At 44.0% G+C, this 23,608-nt stretch overlaps 3 non-coding genes across 3 annotated transcripts; 2 read left to right on the top strand and 1 right to left on the bottom strand.

The window, feature by feature from the left end:
* The first annotated feature begins 17,656 nt into the window (after nt 1-17,656).
* Nucleotides 17,657-17,728, top strand: trnaq-cug (transfer RNA glutamine (anticodon CUG)). The gene has a single exon. It is a non-coding gene; the product is annotated as a tRNA-Gln (tRNA).
* Nucleotides 17,729-20,964: 3,236 nt separating this feature from the next.
* On the bottom strand, nt 20,965-21,036 carry trnae-cuc (transfer RNA glutamic acid (anticodon CUC)). The gene has a single exon. It is a non-coding gene; the product is annotated as a tRNA-Glu (tRNA).
* A 135-nt stretch (nt 21,037-21,171) lies between these two features.
* Nucleotides 21,172-21,243, top strand: trnaq-cug (transfer RNA glutamine (anticodon CUG)). Its single transcript has one exon. It is a non-coding gene; the product is annotated as a tRNA-Gln (tRNA).
* The last annotated feature ends 2,365 nt before the right edge of the window (nt 21,244-23,608 follow it).

Raw genomic sequence — 23,608 nt, 5'->3', positions numbered from 1 at the left:
GGCAAAGACTTAGTTGGTTTCTGGTTCCGGTTCTGGCAACAGAGCTACAGGTTGAGCTGTGGCAGCGAGTTACTGGTTCAGGTGAGAGAGAGCGAGAAAGACTGTCCGCTGTTCCTTATAGTCTGTCAGATCAAGAGGTGATTGGTTCTTGAGTTTTTGAGATTGGATTTCGGTTTCAGCCCCCAGTGTCCTATTGGAGGGGGGCTTGATTTATGACTGATGTCAATCCATGCCATCTTTTGGAAATGCCGGTTGGCCTGGGTTCGTAGCTCTATGTCGGGATTTCGGCTCTTGTCCACTTCAAAGAGTTTTTATCACCTACAGGCCCCTTTCTCCAGACATCTCATAGCAGAATTCCAAACTATTTGGCCTCTTCTTGGTGCCATCCTCCCCAAAACTGTCACTTTGATGCAAACCAGTTCCAAGCTGATGAGCTAAGGGAATCTGATAACTTTGGGGGGGAGAGGTTTTCTTTAGATCAGTGCTTCAGCTCAGAGCCCAAATGCTCTTATCCAAATACACCCAACATAATGCTACAATGCTAAGCGAGCGCTCTACCACGTGAGCTAATCCTCAGGGCTCTCAGTGAGGCCGACCCCCACTTCTTCAGTCTTTAAGTGGCACGTCGCGAGTAAGTCCTTTCCTGCGCTTCAGGCAAGCTTGCAGCCAACTGCGGACGACTTTCCTTCCTCGGTGGCAGCCATCGTGCCGCAATAGAAAAGGATTGTCATGAGCAAAACTTTCAAAGTGACCGAAAAGATCACGGCCCGTCATGTGATGTGATTTACATGAGCTCCAGAAACGTTCATGGACATATGTATATAAGTAAGGATTTAATCACAGATAGAGAGAGAGAAAATGCACCACACAGGAGTAGATAGTAGGGTTTTTTGGGCGCGGCCTATTTTGTTATGACGTATGCCCTAAGCTTATTAATATTCCTACGTCATAATTGGGGGGCGTGATTTTAGAGTTATTTCCTTAATTATTCCTACGTCATATCCGTCAGAAAGTGTACACCCCTAAAACCCTGATCAACAAGGCCACCCATAACCGGTTGTTCTTGTTGTTCTTGTTGGTCAACTGTAGAGTGTGAATGGGTCGGCTCTTCCTGTAGTGGTTGGGGGTCTTTTGTAAATATACATGTAAGGGGCCCAGGTCTTAACAATGCCATTTTGAATAGTGCGTTTATCATATTCACACTATCTCTGTCTCTGTCTCTGTCTGTCTCTCTCTCTCTGTCTCTCTCGCCCAAGCATTTTATAAGATCAACAAGTTCTGTTGTCTGTAATGGTCCCAGGTCTTAACAATGCCATTTTGAATAGTGCGTTTATCATATTCACACTGTCTCTGTCTCTGTCTCTGTCTGTCTCTCTCTCTCTGTCTCTCTCGCCCAATCATTTTATAAGATCAACAAGTTCTGTTGTCTGTAATGGTCACAGGTCCTAACAATTCCTGTTTTGCATAGGGTACTTATGTTAACCCCAATGTATATGGCTCTGTCTCTCCCCTCAAATTTAATTAAAAATAAAATTTAAAAAAAGAGGGTGTGTGTGTGTGTGGGTGTTTGTGGGTATAGGTTAATTGTTTTTGTAAAAAAAAAAAAAAAAAAAAAAAAAGCTGTGGTTATATTTTATCTCACACATAATGTGTTCATTCGTTTTACTTAAATACATTCTAGGGTCTTAAAGCTCATAAGAGTTAGACTTAAGATAAGGATATGTTTTTAAGGTATTTTAGCAGGCTCAATCCCTGATGATAAGGAATCATTTAAAAAATAAAAACAACTGATCACTCAATGCTAAATAGATCACAACACTCAAGGCTAAATCACTCACACCACGGGGGACGGGGGTGGGCTCAGACAAACGTAGGCATGGCGTGTGGTCTCAAAACATTCAGAATACTTTTATACTATATAATTTATAAGCTTTGTAAAATAAACCCAAATATCTCTTTTGTGGGGATAAACGCTGTTCTGAGTAGTTTGTGACTTGTTTAATACCAAAGAAAGCATCGCTATTAAAAAAAAAAAAAAAATCACTGTAAAAGCGCTACTTATTTTAGATCTTTATAGTTATTTTCTTGGCTCAGGTTGTTTTTTAGCGCGTATAAAGGCCTGAAATATTCTTAGTGTTTATTGACTATAGGTCTTGATGCTTAAAAATGTTTTTTTGAGAGACCAAAAGGTTCTAATAAAAGTTTAGAGTAGAGAGGAGAGAGATCGTCGCCATCTTGGTTTCTATTTGAAATTGATGCAGGGTCATTTTATTGGTTGGTTTTGATATGTTAATTGGTAACAGGACGGCACAAAGGCCAGCCCAGAACAATGCCTTACAAGCAGATCCGGCATCCGGCCATCAGTATAAGTATGAAGGTCTGGTCTTCAGCTCGACAGACTCATACTGACCTTTCGATTTAAGCCTAAAGATCAACAATGTCCGGAAACAACATCAACGACTTCGATTTAAACGAGTTTTTAGGTAAGTCTTCAGATTATTTTCATTGACTCAGAGCGGGTTGTGGGCATGTATTGTAAATAAGGTTATAACATCTGTTTTAGGTTCTGTAAAATTATTTTTCAGCCAGTCAACAGGAGTTAATTCCCAACGCTGAGGAGATCATCTGGAACAACGACGGTAAGATTTTTGTGTTTGCGCTCAAGGGTTCTTATGTATGGGTGTGTGGTTGTGTTTTGAAGCGGCTCAGAGTTATGAAAACGTTTTAATATATATTAATGGCGGTCTCTTTAATTACACAGAAACTATCGAAAGGCCTGTGATTAATGTCTCCGAGGATCAACCAAGAGAAGTGGTTGTCCCTAGACAGGCTGTCTGCCGACCGGGTAAGAACTAAACCCCTGTTTGTTTGTATAACGTTTCTGTAAGATGTTTGAGGCCCGTCTTGTTAATTTAAAAAAATATCCTTTCTAACAGTATTAAGAAACGTGGTTCGAGACAACGAAAGGCCTTCCACAGCGAGGGCTTGTTTAGTTTTACCTTCGAGAACCGTAACCTTTCAAGAATCTGAAAGGCCGTCAGCCCCTGTATCTGATAGCGGTGAGTATATATCTGCCGCTTGTAAGAGGTTAAAGCTTTTTATAAAGCGGGGTGGTTAAAGGTTAAACATGTCTCTTACCTTCACAGAAGTGCAAAAAGCTAAACCAGCTGAAAAACATAAGAAACGATTATTCTTTGGAGGTAAGTAAGATCTTTCAAACTTTAATGTTTTTAAAAGGGTTTTGTTTGCCCGTTGAGGGCTAATATTTAAGCGAGGGGTGCCCATTTCCTGTAGGTCTTGGGGGTTCTGGGAAAGATCTTTAGAAGTCCGGACAGGTCTAGGCTTGTTTCTGGGGCATGTGTTTAGAAATGACCGATTGCCCGACCGTCTGGTTAGGAAGTAAAGCTGTCCGAAAGGTTTTAGTAAGTTGTTTGGCTTATCTCCCGCAATTATACTTCTGTTTTAAAGTGGCTGTAGGAAAAGGCTTGAAGGTGTTCATTGTATTTAATATTTAAACAGATCGTGAAAACGTTTGTGAAACAGGAAGTCCCGGGATCAGGAAGCGTTTACACTTGGAAGGTTCGTTTAAAAATGAAATGTGGTGTGTGTGTGTATAAAAAGTGTTTTATTAACAATATTACATTTAAGAAACAGTTTATTTACAGAGGCTTCTCTGTTTTACATTTATTATCAAGTCCTAATAAATATATTGTCTGTAAATAATAAGGCGTTGTAGTGAATGTCTAAGCCTATTTTCAAAGGTCTAAAAAAGCTAAAGGTTTTGAAGGTCCTGGACATGTTGTTTTAAGTTTGATTTCTGTCGCCGTTTAAAGATGTAAATGTAATGTATATTTTTATTCTTCCCAAGACTCTTGGGATAGTCATTCTGTGGATGAGCTATTGAGGACAATTACCCCGTCTAAGTGGGATCAAACATCTTCCCCGGAGAGATCACCGAGAGGATCCCCCACGGTGGTCTTGGAGACCCCCCAACATCTACTCAGGCCACAGCCTTCTGGGGGTAATTCAACAATCCAGATTCAGCCCGCCGCATTGTCGGGCGGAACAAATACAGGCAACCAACAACCTCAGGGGTCGCCGTCAGTCAGGGTTGACACACCACCCAACGACGGACTGGTTTCAACATCGTCCCCCCAGCCCCGTTTCTTGGCTACAGAAACGCTGAACAGTACACCGCGATTGGCCAGGGTGTCACCGCAAAGGCCTTCTTGGTCTCCGTCCGTGAGTATACGCTCGCTCCCTGCCTCCTTCGACCGAGATTTACCGGAGCGACCATCCTTTGCAGCTGAGCCAGGACACCATCCCCCGGAGCTACTTCCTGAAGGTCGGCATGAGTTGCTACATACCTTGTTACTAAATCAAAGACTTGTGTTAGTGGGGCAAAACCTTGTGATAGAGAGCCAAAACACCCTTATTAATACCCTTACTAACGAATTGTACCGTATTTAATGTTTTAATAGATACAAAACGCCTTACTATTGTGGGTTGTTGGAAAAATAAAAAATAAAAAAAATGTCCGGACTTGGTAAAAGAACTCACAAACTAAAGGATTATGAACAAGTTAGGGCCCCAAAAAGACCTTCCCGAGAGAACACCCTCGGCCCTGTTGTGAACTCCTCTGATGTCCCAATGAACCAGGAACTATTACAAATGATAAATGATTTAAATAACCCCCAATCACCACCGATAGAATGTGAATTACCAGACTTACCGTGAATCCCGACCTGTTACAGATGGTCAATGATCTAAATAACCACCTCCCAACGGTAGCGCTTATAGAGGTTCAACCCCTAGTTCACCCCGATTTGTTTGAAATGGTGGAGGCTTTGGAGACGCTACCCCGACCAAATTCTGCCCCTATTATAAATGATTTGAGACAATTAGAACACAGTACGGCGGCAGAAGCAGCCGTCACTATAGAGGAGGGTCTTGACATTAACCGGGTGGATATCTTTGAAGGACTTTTACAGGCTTTAAATGAGCCTCCTCAAAAAGGGGGTTTTGTAGATGTCAGCGGTGGGGGTGTTCGGAATGTGGAGGGTTCTGAGACTGATAAGGCTGTGGATGACATGCTCTGTGAGAATGTAGGGGTTGAAGGCTTTGTTCAAAATGATGATGTGTCCAAAAGTACCAGTGATCCCGTGATTATAGATAGACCGGCCTATAACAATTTTGAAATGATTCAGCGTTTTAATTTTGCAGAACTTTTAAATTGTGACAATTATGCAGAAATATTTGTCAACATACACGAGGCCTTGCAAAACATGCTTGAACAGGTTGCTGAAAGGGTCAGACCTCGAGATGTTGTACAGTTAGAACTCAGAGGGGATGATTTGTTTAGCAACCTATCTGTAATGCTGAGTGGAGATAATTTAGATGTTGATGAATTTCTGGCTAAAATCGAAGCGTTATTGCAAAGTAACGCATCCATCTTAGCTGATGAAAGTCTGTCTCTGGTAATGAATGTGGTTCCTAACCCTGAGGGTGGGGCACTTAGAAGACTGTCGAAATGCTTGAAGAACGACATAATTAGGAACAAGCTCAGGCAATTAGTGGTGAGTTCCAATGGGGACAATAAGCTCTGTTTTGCTTACAGTTTAATAAAACTACTCACCCCCGACATGCCTGAACCCCAAGCTATGCAAGAGGCTTTAATGCTTCATCAGAGGGCCGGCTTAAACTCTCAACAGATGGTTGCCTTTTCAGACATTGCCATGTTTGAGGAGTTGTTGTCTTTAAAAATTGTTGTGTGGTACCGTTGTGAGGTAAAGGAAGTATTTGTGAAATTTCAGACACATCCTGAAACCCATACACAGACACTGTTTCTCTTCCTAAGTGATAGTCATTACTTTGGAATAAAGAGTTTGACGGCTTTTTTGGGTTGTTCGTATGTTTGTCATTGGTGTTATAAGGCCTTCAATGATAAGCTTAAGCACCGCTGTGACGGTTACTGTAACGTCTGTTTCAATCCGCAATGTCGTAAGGGTTTGGCCCCTACCATCCGATGTAAAGATTGCTTAAGGATTTGTCTCTCCGCGTTCTGTTTTTCCGAACATAAGGTGCAGAGGGCCGCTGCTGAGGGGGTTAAAAAACGGAGTTATTGTGATCAAACTAAATATTGCCCGCAGTGTTGCCTCCAGTACCGTTTTCATGAGGTTAAACCACACAAATGTCTGGAACCGAGATGTAGGATCTGTAATGCGGATTTAACCCCGGGGTCTGAACACCAGTGCTTTATTCAGCCGGTTAAAAAGGAGCCGCCGCACAACCGGTATGTCTTTTTTGATTTTGAATGCCGGCAAGAAAACGGGGTCCATGTTGCTAATTATATACACTGTATTGACATGTTGGATTGTGAGTGGTCAGCTAGCGGTGAGAGTTGTGTCAGGGATTTCTTTACGCGGTATCGCGGTCCAAAATACCTCAATTACACATTTATTGCCCACAATGCTAAGGGTTATGATTCTTACATATTGATGAAGTATCTGGTGGAAAATGGGGTGACCCCAAAAATAATAGCTCAGGGTAGCAAGATCATGTGTTTCACCGACGAGGCTTTCAACCAACGTTACATAGACTTGTTAAATTTCCTCCCCATGAAATTGAGCGCTTTGCCTAAAGCTCTGGGTTTTGAGGCTCAGAAGAAAGGTTGGTTCTGCCATTTTTTTAATACTAAGGACACTCAAAATTATCGAGGGTCCTACCCGCCCGCCTCTTATTATGGGGTTGATACTATGATGTCTCATGAGAGGGAGGAATTCTTTAAATGGTACAATACGGTTAAGGGGGGTGTTTTTGATTTCCGAGAAGAGATGGCCGCTTATTGTAAAAATGATGTGGTGATCCTTATAGAAGCCTGTTTGCGTTTCCGCACCGAGGTTATCAACACGTCGGGTCTCGACCCTTTGCAAAGTGTGACCATAGCGTCTCTCTGCATGAAAATGTATCGATCCAATTTCTTGCAGAAAAACACTATAGCGGACACCACTTCTGACAACTATCGTGCTAGACAAAAGAACTTTTCGACTGTCTCCATACAGTGGCTGGAATATCTGAGTGCCCGGGATAACATCTTCATCAGACATGCTTTAAATCAAGGGGAAGTCAAAATGGGTCCTTACTACTTAGACGGTTTTAGCGACGTGTCCGGGCGGCGTACCGCTTATGAGTTTGCTGGTTGTATTTACCATGGCTGTCCTCAGTGCTTCGACCCAAACACCTTTAACCCCGTAACACAAAAACTCTGCGGTGATATGTACTATGATTTCCAGGAACGAATTGAAACTTTAAAAAACACCTATGGTTTGAATGTACTGGTGATTTGGGAACACGCGTGGACGACCCTGAAGCAACAGGATGTGGGGGTACAACGGTTTATGGAAACCTTGGACTTTCCTGAACGTCTAGAGCCCAGGGATGCGTTATTTGGGGGTCGTACCAACGCCCTCTGTTTACATTATGAGGTAAAGGAGGGTGAGAGAGTAGATTACTATGATTTCACCAGTCTGTACCCTTATGTCAACAAGACCAAAATGTACCCGGTGGGGCATCCAACCATTGTTTATCGTGACTTTCTCGAAATCGGACAGTACTTTGGTTTGATCAAAGTCACCATGTACCCTCCTCGTGAGCTGTTCCTACCCGTGTTGCCTTACAGGTGTTCGGGAAAATTGATGTTCCCTCTGTGTAGAACGTGTGTGGAAACTGAAAATCAAAATACCTCTTGTCTGCACAGTGATGACGAGAGAGCGCTGACGGGTGTCTGGTGTAGCATTGAGCTTGACAAGGCGGTGGAGAAAGGTTACAGAGTCGGTAAGGTGTATGAGGTTTGGCATTTTTCTGAAAAATCTGATACTCTTTTTGCTGAGTACATTATGACCCATCTGAAAGGGAAACAGGAGGCATCGGGCTATCCCTCATGGTGTGTTGACTCCGCTGCCAAAGAGCGGTACGTTCAGCAATATTTTGAAAAGGAAGGGATCCGTCTAGAGCCGGGGAACATAACTGTAAACCCCGCCAAGAGACAAATGTCCAAACTGATTTTAAACAGTCTGTGGGGTAAGTTTGGGGAAAGAAATAACCGTCTAAACACAACCTTGATTAAAACCCCTGAACAGTTTATAGAATTTATCTTTTCCAAACAACATGCAGTATCACACTTTCAATTCTTAAATGACCACGTGGCACAGGTCCAGTGGAGGGCCCCTAAAGATTTCCCCACCAAACAGGGAAACGTTAATGTTTTCATAGCGGTTTTTACCACGGCTTACGCCCAGCTTGAACTGTACAACTTAATGGATCAGCTGCAGGAACGCACGCTCTATCATGATACTGACTCTGTAATCTTTGTCACCAGGCCAGGGGATTGGGTCCCTCCCCTCGGGGACTACCTTGGGGAGTTAACGAGCGAGCTAGATCCTCAGGACCACATAGTGGAGTTTGTTTCAAGGGGTCCTAAGACTTACGCATACAGAACGGCTGCGGGTAAGACCTGTATGAAAGTTAAGGGTTTCACTCTGAACCATTGTAACAACAAGCTCATTAACATCAAGTCTCTGACGACCCTGGTACAAAGTTTTGTAACCGAGAAAGACGCGCCTCCTCGCGAGATTATTACAGCCGGAAATCAGATCTATCACAATAAAAAGGGGTACACATTGGAAAATAGATCACTAAACAAACGGTTCAGGGTGGTGTACAATAAAAGAGTGTTGAAGACTGATTATACCACTCTGCCTTATGGATATTAGCAGTGGTTTTGATAACAGACTTCAACACCCTTTCTCCTGTATTATAGCCGGTCCCTCCAATTCGGGTAAGAGCTATCTTATAAAGAACATCATAGAAGATGTGGACGCAACCGTGTCCCAAGCTCTTGACAACATAGTGTGGTGTTACTCTTGCTGGCAACCTCTCTACGATGATTTGGCATCAAAAAAAAATAATCTGAAATTTGTGCAAGGTCTCCCCGCCTCGTTGTGTGACGATGACCTGTTCCCGCCCGGACAAACTAATCTAGTGATCCTTGATGACCTGATGGAGCAGGCCGGTGACAACAGTGAAGTGGAAAAAGCTTTCACAAAGTACACTCATCATAGGAATTTAAGTATTATTTATTTAGTTCAAAATCTATTTTTTCAAGGTAAAAAAAGCCGCACTATTAATTTAAATGCCAAATATATAATTCTTTTTAAAAACCCCAGAGATAAACTACAGGTCACCGTCTTGGCTCGTCAAATGTACCCTAACCAGACCAAATTCTTTTTGGAGGCATTTGAGGATGCCACCAAAAAACCCTACGGGTACTTGATTGTGGACTTAAAAGCACAAACCCCAGAAGACTTTTGCCTCAGAACAGGTTTGTGCCCGCCCGATTGGCCGGCAGTGTATGTGCTAAAGAAAAGGAAATAAATAAGAATGTCTGTTCGGATTAAAAGAAATCTGCCGCTTTTGCAAATGTTATTTGAGGGGAGCCCGCGCCATAGGAAAGCTGTGCTGGCAGGGGCCCCCTCGGATTTGATCGAGACCCTGTGTGAAATAGCTTTTAACATCTTACGCGGTAATATACCCCTAACCCCTTCTCAACATTCTAAACTCAAAAAACAAAAAGCGGTTATCAAGATCATCGCTAATAAGAAGTATTCTATTAAAAGAAAAAGAAAGAAGATTAATCAAACCGGAGGTTTTATAGGACCGCTGTTGAGCATAGCCGTGCCTTTCCTAACCAGTCTTCTAGCTTCCAGAGTGGGTTAATAATGGAATATGCTCAGAAAATGTTTTTGATCCCTCAGGAGCAGCTTGAGAAACTGAGAAAAAATGTTGTCGGGCCAGAGCCCATTAGACAAATGGCCGAAAACAACCTGGACTCTGAAATGAAAGCTATACTGGCCAGGGCCGATTTAAATCAGTATTCCAAAGCCCAGATGTATAGCAACACGTTACAGCGCTACCTCCGTCTGGTTAGACAGGGTGAAAAAGATCAAAACATTTTAACTTTAACCATGGCCTCTCAAGAAAATGGTTCTGGGACTGATGCGGGGGGTACGGTTGATAAAGATGTTGCGGTGCCCGAACCTGTTGAGAGTTCAGAGGGAGATGTTGTAACGGATGTTTTGAGAAACATGCCGGCCAGAAGCAAAAGACATGCAGAATATATTCTGCACAAAATGGTTCAGAAACCGCGGGTAACGACTTGGAATGAACAGGGTGAATTTGTTTTTAAAGGACAACTGATCAAAGGTTCACACATGTTTGATTTGTTGAAGAGTGTCACTAGCACTAATAAGGTACCCGATAGTCGCCGACCTGTAGGCTGGAATGCTTTCCTACAGGCGATGGCCTGTCTGAACATGCCCCAATCAACAGTCCCTAACCAGGAAACGCGACAAAAAATCCGTCTGTGTAAAGAGGTGGTGACTGATCTGACGCCGATATCTCATTACTCTGACCGTGTTGAGCAACCCTCCTCAGGATCTATCCATCGTTGGGAAGCTTATTAATCTCATGTTTTTATTTGTCTCCCCTGTAAATAAGGAACCGACAAACAATTTTTTTATTTTTTATTTTTATTTTCAAATGTTGTACATTTATTTATAACATAACCCTGCTTTGTATAAGATTTGTGTTGAATAAAAACAAAACTAATGATTCAAAGGCTGTTTTCATTATTTTTTCACTTTAACACGCATGACATCTTTTAAAATCCTCACAAGAACACCCCATCTGTATACATGGCTGGCTAGGGTCGTAAGTAATTGTGTTATAAGGGGGGGTCCACAGTGTCCTGACAAACTCTGCCACTTTTTTATCATTTTGGCCTAAATCCTCACTGTACAAGGACATAATATCGGGGTATGACCTTCCTTTAGATCTATGATATAAGAAAAACACACAGTGTTGACCACAAGTGAAGGTCTGAAGACTTTGTACTTGACGACCGCTGTAAATGGTTTCTTGACAGTTGTTGAGCAGAAAGTTATTGATCTTCCGAGGGAAAGGTCTGAAATCCGGGGGGTTTCCATAGGAATCAAAAAATTCCCCACGGCGGTCCTCCCTTAGATAAATAGCCAGCCAATGTTCTCCGGGCATATTTTTAGGGTGTGTGTTGATTATGTACATTGCAGGTAAATTCTTGATCTTAAATTTAGGCAGCTGGTCGCAGGCGTAGACTCCTTGAAACACTTTCCGTGAGCCGTCCAGGGCATTCATGATGTGGTTGAGCTCTCTGGTGTTCATTTTAATAATAATCATACAGAACGTTTCTCCTCTGATTCACCTCAATAATGTTGTCAAACACAGCATACACGACCATATTTACAGTGCGTGGTAGAGGCTGCTTGAAACGCATCTCCAAACGCATATTGCCCGTCTTCATCAGTGAAAAATGTTGTCCACACTCTTCGTCAGGGGTCAGGTTGAAACCGTACAGGGTGTAACCGCTGCAGTATTCCCGGCGATCGATCAGCAGAGGTTGATCCTTGAGATGGCGACCCGTAGCCAGTACTAGACTGTAATATTCACGAACCGCGTTGCCGTTTTCAAAGTCAGGTTGAAAAGGTCTGGATGGAACCTGCACACCATCGACGTACAGTGCTATAAATTCCGCGTTATAATGTTTAAAGTTAAAGGGGTTCTTGTTGTAAACCCCGGTAAATGCATCATTATCCACGAGACCTATAATAACCTGTTTTGGGAGCTGGCCTAGAAACAGATTTTCCTGGTTCATCACCCGTGTCCCTGCGGGGATACTGTGGACTTTCATATAGACTCTTTCGATCGGGTACTTGGCGTTTGCCGTCATTAAAGCCTGCGCATGTCCTAGTTTAACCGCCGGGGAGACGGATACTTTTTTCACAAACAGCGAGGCCGATAATATGGTCAGTTTATATTTTTCAGTATCAGGGGTCATCAGACAAAAAGCACTTTTACTACGGATCATTTTAATTTTAATGTCTACCCCGTTGAGCATGAGTTTTTCTTGGAAAAATATGTCTGCATGAATATGTCCCATTAGCTCAAAGGTCCTCCCTTCTGTTGAAAAGGCCGTTCTTTTTTGCAAACCCTTATTGAGTCCCTCTGGATCCTGGTCGTCCATAGCTTCCGGGGTGTCTTTGAAGAAAAGGCCGGGGCTGAACTGTTTGCTTAGGGTCTCCTCACTATAATTAAGGATACACTCCATCATGGCCCTATAGGGGTAAGTATTGCTGCTTTGACTAATGAGCCGATCTCCCAGGGTCACATCCACCTGTGAAAACATGGTGGCCACCGGGTAATTGATGACCCCAGCGTTGGCCGTCTTCTCGATTGCATCGCCATCCTCATCAGTCACTTTACAGTTCATTAAAATAAATGTGTTATTCAAATCAATATAATCCTCGCCATTGCCAGCAATAAAAAACTCCAGAGGGGCCGTATCTGAAATTGCGGAAAGAGGGGGTATCTCTACATATATGCTCTTATCTATACTCGTTTGAGTGTATGGAACTGTAAACAGATCCAGTTCTGATTTGACGCATTCTTCCGATAGACTGTGGACAAAAGACATTTTTAAAAGATGTATCCTGAGGCTCTATTTGTCTTTCTTTGAGACTTTCTTTTTGCAGGTTTTTTCTTGTGCTGCTTCCTTCTCCGAGTGTTTCCACGATATGTTGGAGAATGAGAGCTTCTTCGTTTTTTGTTAGCCACGGATCTTCGTCGCCCTGGTGGACACATACTGTTTCTTCTTTTACCCCCCCTCCTCGCCATTACCATGAGACCCGAACCCTCCTGCTGCTCATGGCTAGCTGCCCGGTTCATAACATTGGTGAACACGTCACTAACAATATTTTTAGCCGCTGATTTCAAGTGGGGTCTGGCTATAGCAGAGCCTCTCTTAAGCAGGGGTACGGCCATTCTAAAGAGACCACGAAAGAGTCCTCCTAGACCGGCTCCATACATTGTGGGGGCTCCTACAAAACCGGGCAAGCCGTTCACGGCTTGCATCTTGTAATAATCCACATAGGCGCTAGGATCTACATAACCCCTCGAGGTAGCCATTTTAATAATGTACACACTGTTTCAGGGGTCGAAAATGTAGTTTGACAATAACTTTCCCGAAGCGGAAGGGTACGTTGATATTCTGATCCGATTTTACTTCGATCGTGATGTTGTCAAAGTGGGTCTTTGAGACTGGTACGTAGTGTGGCTTGTCATAAGTAATTGTGACCATGTCATTGCTTTTACCTTTAATAAGTACATTTCTCAAAAGGGGGACATAGCTATCCCCGACCCTCTGGTGTGTTATGATATCCGTATACACATAAAGAGTGTAAAAGCCGCCACTGATGTCAGCCGGGAAGGGTGCCACCACTTCTGAGAACCTGCTCTCTGTGTCAGAATAGAACCCTAATATACGCCCCAGTTGTCCTTTGGTTTGAATGCTAATACCAGGTTTTGACACCTTGTACACTCTGTTTTTAATAGGGTTGTAATATAGCTTGATGTTGGGGGTGCCTTCTGAGAACTGTTTATGCATCTCATCTAATATTGTATCCACATTGTCATAATAACCTCCTTGCATCGTGAATGTCCATTGACTCTTTTTAACATCGTCAAAAATGGCGAAGGTGGCATCCTTATCTTGAAAAACAGCCCAAGTGTAAGGATACTGTATTTCCGCCAACCCCACTTCCCACGACCCCCTTAGATCTATAGATTTTCCAAATTGTACCGTGTAACTGGATATTTCATTTTTAGGGTATATATCGAGAGAGGCGTTACTGGGTAGAGTCACGTAGAAGCCTCCTGATTCCATCTTGAGTATCGAAAGTAATGACCCCATCACACCAGCGGGCATGTTGTTATAAGGCTTGAATATCACAAACCTGTTGTTCCGGGACCCAACTATTGAACTTTTCAGGCCATCCAAGCCATTTCACCAACACATATTTTTTCCGGTTCTGGGTTTTCTCAGCTAATATCTTTTCAACTCTGTATACAATGTCTTTACCCACAATAATTTTTTGTAACTCGGCTTCGTAAAACGTTCCTTCTATATCCTCCCCGTCATAGTCTTTTAACCGGTACACGGGGGGGTCTCTAGCCACCTGTTCGGTAACTGTAAAATATTCGTCAGAAAATGTTTGTTCATAACCTTTGGCAAAAGTACTCCTTAGCTTTGAAACGCGAACCACATCACCGATGTTGAACTTATAAGTAGTTTTCCCCTTCTTAATAAATGGGCCGTATAATTTTTTATAGACCTTAAAAGAATTACTTTGATCAACATCTATAGGCTTCATTTTAATACTGGCGTGATACCCTTGGTTATAAGCATCGATAAAATCCTGAACTTTATCAAAATACTTGAACGTGTTGACCGCTGTAAAATATCTCCACATTTTGGTCTTTATGGTGCGGTTAAACCTCTCCACCACCGATGCCTTAAGCTCATTACCGGTGGTGAAATGATGTATTTTGTGTCTCTTCAGTAGATTCTGAAATTCTCTGTTGAGAAACTCTTTTCCTTTATCAGTCTGCAGTTTTTTAGGACATCGTCCCTGGGACAATATATCCTCAAAGGCCCTTGTCACCGCCCGACCTGTTTTATTATGTAGAATGCGAGCCCAGGCATATTTTGATAACACATCGATACACATCAACATAAATTTGTGACCATTGTTATGTTTTGATAAATTTGACATATCGACTAGATCCATTTGCCATTGTGAGTCTATGTCAGTTGCATATACACGGTTTCTTTTAAAGTTAATCCTGAGAGGTTTATGTAAGGTATAGGCGTCTTGTTCCCGTAACCATTCTGAAACAACCACATCATTAACCTTCACGCCGGCCTCAGCGAGTCCTCTTTGAAAACCCTTCTTACCCGCCAAACCCCCAATCTTGGCTGGGTTGTAGTATAGTTCATGCATTTGGGGAGCTTGCCGAGTCATTCTGCCAAATAAACACACAGACCCACACTATGCGCAAAGTTTTTATACAAGGTTTTTTATTCAACTTCAGGAGAGCAGATACCCCTTTTTAGACATTTGAGAAAAGTATAACATACACAACAATTTTTTCTACGGTCCAGACAAAAAGAAATCAGATGATTGGTTACTTGATCTATATCAACAAATACCTGTTTCTTTATCTTGTAGGCACACACCTCAGTTACATATGTAAATAAAACAACAATATGACCTATTTTAAAAGTAAACAGAGGGGTATTAAACATGCTCAGTAAAAGGTCATACAGATGTTGATGAAATGGCCTAATATCATTCTTGGCCCCCTTGAGCGCTTCATCCCAGTGTTCGTACCCCCCGGTCTTTGTTACAGCAACCATTAACTTTTCCAGGTTTGAAAGTTGATCCTCATCGATGGTTAAATCTGTAGAGAAAAGGCTCGCGTTGGCTACTTTTCTGTCAAGCACATGGTGTAATAGCGCTCTCAGGTTAGCTGCAGAGTGTTGATGACAGAACCAGTTGCAGCAGCAGTCCAGAACATTCCCCATGTTCAAAGTCCCTTAGTTCAGGTCAGAGTCTGAATCAGTGGCGTAGATGTCGAATTCTTCGTCGCTGCCCCCAGCTTTAACTTCTTTACGGAAGAAATAAGCTTTTAGCTTGCCAGCGGTTTTTCTACTTGGCTCATCCAGGTCATTGAGCAGCTGCCCAAGTTTCTCTATTATAAACGGCTCCTTTTTCAGCTCCAGCAAAATCTCATCTATGATTTTCTGGACTTGTCCAGCAGTGACATGTATGTGGGAGTAAGACAGAGCCTTGATTAGTGCCGGTTTCAGCCACGGTTTGTTCAGTCTTCTGTAAAACACGTTGAAATAGAACAGGAAATAGTAACGGTCTGGTTCAAACAAACAACTGTGTCTCAACTGACTGGGGTGATTCACTTCACACCCCCGACAGACTTCTTTCAGAGCTCGGTCGATGAGAGCACTCAGAATATACACCAGGGTGCTTTTAACCACTCTGCTTACTTGGACACCTACCCCGGGCATAAATCCTGCGTCTTCATCACGCCCCCGAGACCGTCCGATGCTCATTGGGTCGCCTGGTGGTTTGTGGGGTGTTTCTACATCCATTGGACTGACCCCCTCCTGAGACGCACAGACGGTAGACAGTTCGGCAAAATCGAGGCCCTCCATGAGCTCCAGAGGCTGGGGATCCCCGAGACTCATTTGGACATCCATCGCTCCGCATGTTGTTTCGTCCTGAGGGACCGGGGTCTGAGGTCTTGGAGGGTAACCGCAGTCAGAGGGTTCCGGAGTGTATACAAAATCTGGGGAATAGAACCAGGGGTGATCCCGGGTTTGAAGAGGCCTGTAGAGCCTGTCGACGTCCGCAGCTTTCGGGTAAGACATTCTCTTTAATTTTAAACCATGAATGAATTGTTGCGCCTTTTATCCTATCTCTTCACTACGTCACGACACACCGCCCTCTTAGAAGAGAGTAGACCCTGAGCCGTCAGACCCCCCTCCAACCCCCCACAGGTCGTCTGTTTTATCATCGTCGTCGTCATTCAAGGGGGATATATAATCCATAATCCAGCATATTCTCCTTCTAACAGAATCCAGTTGTGAACATTTGGTCAAGATGTCAAAACCATCATTTATACAGTTTATGACCTCTTTCAAGAACGGCCAGTCCACGGCGTCAAACATAATTTCAGTAACCTGTTTTTCTGGATCCTCCACAACCCCTTCAATAGGGTTTGTAATCAGGGTACTGCTAAACAAAACCTTACGATCAGTAGTTAGAGATAGACTCTTCACCACTGTACCGTAGTTCTGCAAGCTTTCCCATTCACACCTTTCAAAACTCTGAGTAGGAGACTCCGTTTCGCCTTCTCTTGGACCCTCTTGCAAGCCTTCTAGAGTCTTATCCACAAGCCCCAGGTCTCTCCATGCCATCACCTTCAACCAGTCCTCAAAAGAGTATTCAATCACCGTCTCAAAAGGTTCCAACGTACCCTCCTTCTCTCCCAAAGCAAAAAGCTCCACTCCAACATAGCTGGGATCCCTTTTAAAGCGGTAACCCCGTCGACCCCCCCAGAACAACACCCAGGAGCGTTCAATCTTCAAATTGGTGAGTACAGGAACCCTTGCCCGGGATTGTTTCTTGCGGGGTTTCATGTTGATGTCGCTGGACATGTTGAAGAAGCGGGATGTTTCAGATGCTGAGAATTAAAGAGGTATTGCCTAAAAGCAGCGCGGGGTCTTAAATAGAGAGGAGAGTTTCGGGGCGTTGCCTTCGGGGGGGGGGGTCTTTATGGGTGGCCTTGTTGTTCAGGGTTTTAGGGGTGTACACTTTCTGACGGATATGACGTAGGAATAATTAAGGAAATAACTCTAAAATCACGCCCCCCAATTATGACGTAGGAATATTAATAAGCTTAGGGCATACGTCATAACAAAATAGGCCGCGCCCAAAAAACCCTACTATCTACTCACAGGTCCTAGGGGAAGAGCAACAGATCCACCTTCCCTGACCGGGAATCGAACCCGGGCCGCGGCGGTGAGAGCGCCAAATCCTGACCACTACTGGGCGCAACTTGGCTCACTCTGGACTTGGCCGTGCGACAGAGCGAGACGTGTGCGTAGAGCAGAAACCTTCGTCACGGGCAAGAGGTGGGCAGCGGGCTTGGTTCCAAGGTGTAATGGTTAGCACTCTGGACTCTGAATCCAGCGATCCGAGTTCAAGTCTCGGTGGGACCTGGGGCCCTTGGCAGGGGCAGCAGCGGTGACCCGGTGGTCTCCCTGCGTGAGGGCCTGTGTCTGCGAATAAGGCCTGTTTATGTTCCCTCTTGGGAGGCTTGGAGACGAATTGGCGAAAACTCTGGGTCGGCCTGGTGCGTTCATCTTCCTGGTGGTGACCGCGTGGCTTAACGGAGAAGAAGGTGCCTGTGTTGACAGATTACAGATAGATTATTTCCCTTCTTGGAAATCATCGTTAAAGCGAAAAGGAACTTTGTAAACCAGCTAGCTTGGAAGCAACCACGTCAGGGCATTCTTTCAGTGAGACCTGGGTTTTTTACAAACACGAGTGAAGCTTTAAAAGAAAATGACATAGAATGTTTGCGGCCGTTCATCCAATCAAGCCCGAGTCCGATTGCGGTCTGTCTTCCCTGGGGGCGGGGGGGATTGTGTTTTGTGAGATCCGGGGGAGAGGTGAGGTGGCTTTCTTTGGTGTATGCCAGAGGTCCGGTGAGAGGTTGTCTTTTACAACTGTCCCTCAGTCAATACCAAAAACAGTCCCTGCCAATCTGGGAAAGCCATTCAGTCCACAAACAGAGTTTTGACAAACATCCTGCGGGCTTTTTCTCCACCGTTTGATCCTTTTATCGTTGACAGGAATTTCTACAGGGTACGTCCCGAACAGGTGCCTCAATGGCTGTTTGCTAGCTCGATAAATCTAACTTGCTCGGTCTGCATACTATCTTTAATCTAAAACATCATACAGTCTCTTCGGTCTGACTTCGGATCGGAAGATTGAGGGTTGGAGTGCCTTTGCGGTCGTTCCTGGGGTTACGACGTCGAAGCGGCATCTCGGTCGTTTTTGGGGAACTTCGGAAGGGCCAGCCGGCGTGCTAATGCTGCAGCCGTCGCCGGCGCGTTGTGTCTGATAACCTTACGGCAAACAGGCAATGCCTTGCGCCTGTGTCTGCGGCAAGAAAAGTGAGCGACTCTCCCCCGAAACCGGGGCACGAGCGCCTGAGGCCTTGGAGAATGCAGGCATCGATCCCGCTGCCTCTCGCATGCTGTAGCGTAAGGTACACTTATACATTTCAATTAAAGAAGTGAATTTATAGTATCACCTTATCACGAATCCTGGAATCTTGTAGAACTCAATTTCTGTAATAATTGGACGCAGACACCAATTCCAAAGATATAAATTGTCAAATGTATTCAAAACAAAGACTAAATGTAGCACTACACTAATTATACAAAAGGGAAAAACTAATTACAATTCAACTCTAGATCAACAAATCGAAGACAAATCACTTCCGTGACCAAATCAAAGACCATGGGATCACATATGATAACACAAATCGTTAAACAAAAAAGGTTATAAACACATTGACTACAATACCGGTTAGTAAGACGAAGGTGAGTCTCTCGTTAGTATTATTAGTCAGACATTAAATAACTACGCAGGTTAGTATTTATGTCAGGTAACTTCTCGTTATATATATATCAGTCTCATTCACGTTTAGGTGCCGAGAAAGATCCTATCATTACTTGTTACCACAATTTCTCTTAACTGATTATTATTCAATGATTAAGGATAGGCAGAGCCACCAATAATCTAATGTCTATTAACTTGTGTCAATTTCAGACTAAACAGTTAAACAGGAATGAGAAGATATTTCTCGGCGTTGACAGATTTTATTTCTAAAATTATCAACAAAACAGTTTAATGCAACACACATTTATATTTAAGAAAACTAAATGATATTACACATTCTAGAGTTATGAATCACAGATTAACATTTCTAATTGATTTCTCAAATGTCATGAATCATGAACTCCAAACTGTTAAACTTATCTGAACTTCGTCGCAGAGAGGCCTCTCTGGCTTCGGGCTCAGATAACAGCACACGGCACGAGGTCCGTGTGGTTTGGAACAAAGGCAGTCCGGTTCGGCTTTGTCCAAGAACTTCCACTCAGTCGATACACCTGGAAGTTGGGGTTTCGCGAAAGTAGAGTCGTTTCCAAACAGATTTTCCACTGGTTTGAAGGCTCCAAGGTTGTGCACAAAATCTTCTTGGCAAGCAGGGTCTCTCACCATACTTATTTGGAGACAAAGTCTTTGAGGAAAGCAGGGCCGTGTTTGTTCCAAGGGTCAAGTTTCTTAAGACTCAAATAGCTATTTAAATGACTGACACTTTCGTATACAGTCGACTTAGTCAATTGTCCAGCTGTAAAACTCCACTGATCAGGTGGGCACAGGCGGGCAGCGCAGTCTGTAAAGTTCCTTATTTAATAAAGTCCTTTAAAAGAATTCTTCGTACGGCTCAATCTCCTTCTCCCAGTTTAACTCTTCTGTTGCCGGCAAAGACTTAGTTGGTTTCTGGTTCCGGTTCTGGCAACAGAGCTACAGGTTGAGCTGTGGCAGCGAGTTACTGGTTCAGGTGAGAGAGAGCGAGAAAGACTGTCCGCTGTTCCTTATAGTCTGTCAGATCAAGAGGTGATTGGTTCTTGAGTTTTTGAGATTGTATTTCGGTTTCAGCCCCCAGTGTCCTATTGGAGGGGGGCTTGATTTATGACTGATGTCAATCCATGCCATCTTTTGGAAATGCCGGTTGGCCTGGGTTCGTAGCTCTATGTCGGGATTTCGGCTCTCGTCCACTTCAAAGAGTTTTTATCACCTACAGGCCCCTTTCTCCAGACATCTCATAGCAGAATTCCAAACTATTTGGCCTCTTCTTGGTGCCATCCTCCCCAAAACTGTCACTTTGATGCAAACCACTTCCAAGCTGATGAGCTAAGGGAATCTGATAACTTTGGGGGGGAGAGGTTTTCTTTAGATCAGTGCTTCAGCTCAGAGCCCAAATGCTCTTATCCAAATACACCCAACATAACGCTATAATGCTAAGCGAGCGCTCTACCACGTGAGCTAATCCTCAGGGCTCTCGGTGAGGCCGACCCCCACTTCTTCAGTCTTTAAGTGGCACGTCGCGAGTAAGTCCTTTCCTGCGCTTCAGGCAAGCTTGCAGGCAACTGCGGACGACTTTCCTTCCTCGGTGGCAGCCATCGTGCCGCAATAGAAAAGGATTGTCATGAGCAAAACTTTCAAAGTGACCGAAAAGATCACGGCCCGTCGTGTGATGTGATGTACAATGAGCTCCAGAAACGTTCATGGACATATGTATATAAGTAAGGATTTAATCACAGATAGAGAGAGAGAAAATGCACCACACAGGTCCTAGGGGAAGAGCAACAAATCCACCTTCCCTGACCGGGAATCGAACCCGGGCCGCGGCGGTGAGAGCGCCGAATCCTGACCACTAGACCACCAGGGACGGCTCCGGAAGTGACCCGCCACACGCAGCACTCTGGGCGCAACTTGGCTCACTCTGGACTTGGCCGTGCGACAGAGCGAGACGTGTGCGTAGAGCAGAGACTTTCGTCACGGGCAAGAGGTGGGCAGCGGGCTTGGTTCCATGGTGTAATGGTTAGCACTCTGGACTCTGAATCCAGCGATCCGAGTTCAAGTCTCGGTGGGACCTGGGGCCCTTGGCAGGGGCAGCGGCGGTGAAGCGGTGGTTTCCCTGCGTGAGGGCCTGTGTCTGCGAATAAGGCCTGTTTATGTTCCCTCTTGGGAGGCTTGGAGACGAATTGGCGAAAACTCCGGGTCAGCCTGGTGCGTTCATCTTCCTGGTGGTGACCGCGTGGCTTAACGGAGAAGAAGGTGCCTGTGTTGACAGATTACAGATAGATTATTTCCCTTCTTGGAAATCATCGTTAAAGCGAAAAGGAACTTTGTAAACCAGCTAGCTTGGAAGCAACCACGTCAGGGCATTCTTTCAGTGAGACCTCGGTTTTTTACAAGCACGAGTGAAGCTTTAAAAGAAAATTACAGAATGTTTGCGGCCGTTCATCCAATCAAAAGTTGCAAGCCCGAGTCCGATTGCGGTCTGTCTTCCCTGGGGGCGGGGGGGATTGTGTTTTGTGAGATTCGGGGGAGAGGTGAGGTGGCTTTCTTTGGTGTATGCCAGAGGTCCGGTGAGAGGTTGTCTTTTACAACTGTCCCTCAGTCAATACCAAAAACAGTCCCTGCCAATCTGGGAAAGCCATTCAGTCCACAAACAGAGTTTTGACAAACATCCTGCGGGCTTTTTCTCCACCGTTTGATCCTTTTATCGTTGACAGGAATTTCTACAGGGTACGTCCCGAACAGGTGCCTCAATGGCTGTTTGCTAGCTCGATAAATCTAACTTGCTCGGTCTGCATACTATCTTTAATCTAAAACATCATACAGTCTCTTCGGTCTGACTTCGGATCGGAAGATTGAGGGTTGGAGTGTCTTTGCGGTCGTTCCTGGGGTTACGACGTCGAAGCGGCATCTCGGTCGTTTTTGGGGAACTTCAGAAGGGCCAGCCGGCGTGCTAATGCTGCAGCCGTCGCCGGCGCGTTGTGTCTGATAACCTTACGGCAAACAGGCAATGCCTTGCGCCTGTGTCTGCGGCAAGAAAAGTGAGCGACTCTCCCCCGAAACCGGGGCACGAGCGCCTGAGGCCTTGGAGAATGCGGGCATCGATCCCGCTGCCTCTCGCATGCTGTAGCGTAAGGTACACTTATACATTTCAATTAAAGAAGTGAATTTAGAGTATCACCTTATCACGAATCCTGGAATCTTGTAGAACTCAATTTCTGTAATAATTGGACGCAGACACCAATTCCAAAGATATAAATTGTCAAATGTATTCAAAACAAAGACTAAATGTAGCACTACACTAATTATACAAAAGGGAAAAACTAATTACAATTCAACTCTAGATCAACAAATCGAAGACAAATCACTTCCGTGACCAAATCAAAGAGCATGGGTTCACATATGATAACACAAATCGTTAAACAAAAAAGGTTATAAACACATTGACTACAATACCGGTTAGTAAGACGAAGGTGAGTCTCTCGTTAGTATTATTAGTCAGACATTAAATAACTACGCAGGTTAGTATTTATGTCAGGTAACTTCTCGTTACATATATATCAGTCTCATTCACGTTTAGGTGCCGAGAAAGATCCTATCATTACTAGTTACCACAATTTCCCTTAACTGATTATTATTCAATGATTAAGGATAGGCAGGGCCACCAATAATCTAATGTCTATTAACTTGTGTCAATTTCAGACTAAACAGTTAAACAGGAATGAGAAGATATTTCTCGGCGTTGACAGATTTTATTTCTAAAATGATCAACAAAACAGTTTAATGCAACACACATTTATATTTAAGAAAACTAAATGATATTACACATTCTAGAGTTATGAATCACAGATTAACATTTCTAATTGATTTCTCAAATGTCATGAATCATGAACTCCAAACTGTTAAACTTATCTGAACTTCGTCGCAGAGAGGCCTCTCTGGCTTCGGGCTCAGATAACAGCACACGGCACGAGGTCCGTGTGGTTTGGAACAAAGGCAGTCCGGTTCGGCTTTGTCCAAGAACTTCCACTCAGTCGATACACCTGGAAGTTGGGGTTTCGCGAAAGTAGAGTCGTTTCCAAACAGATTTTCCACTGGTTTGAAGGCTCCAAGGTTGTGCACAAAATCTTCTTGGCAAGCAGGGTCTCTCACCGTACTTATTTGAAGACAAAGTCTTTGAGGAAAGCAGGGCCGTGTTTGTTCCAAGGGTCAAGTTTCTTAAGACTCAAATAGCTATTTAAATGACTGACACTTTCGTATACAGTCGACTTAGTCAATTGTCCAGCTGTAAAACTCCACTGATCAGGTGGGCACAGGCGGGCAGCGCAGTCTGTAAAGTTCTTTATTTAATAAAGTCCTTTAAAAGAATTCTTCGTACGGCTCAATCTCCTTCTCCCAGTTTAACTCTTCTGTTGCCGGCAAAGACTTAGTTGGTTTCT

Source organism: Amia ocellicauda, chromosome 6, assembly GCF_036373705.1.
Source record: "Amia ocellicauda isolate fAmiCal2 chromosome 6, fAmiCal2.hap1, whole genome shotgun sequence".
Classification (NCBI taxonomy): domain Eukaryota; kingdom Metazoa; phylum Chordata; class Actinopteri; order Amiiformes; family Amiidae; genus Amia; species Amia ocellicauda.
This window is presented reverse-complemented; position numbering and strand designations above follow the sequence as displayed.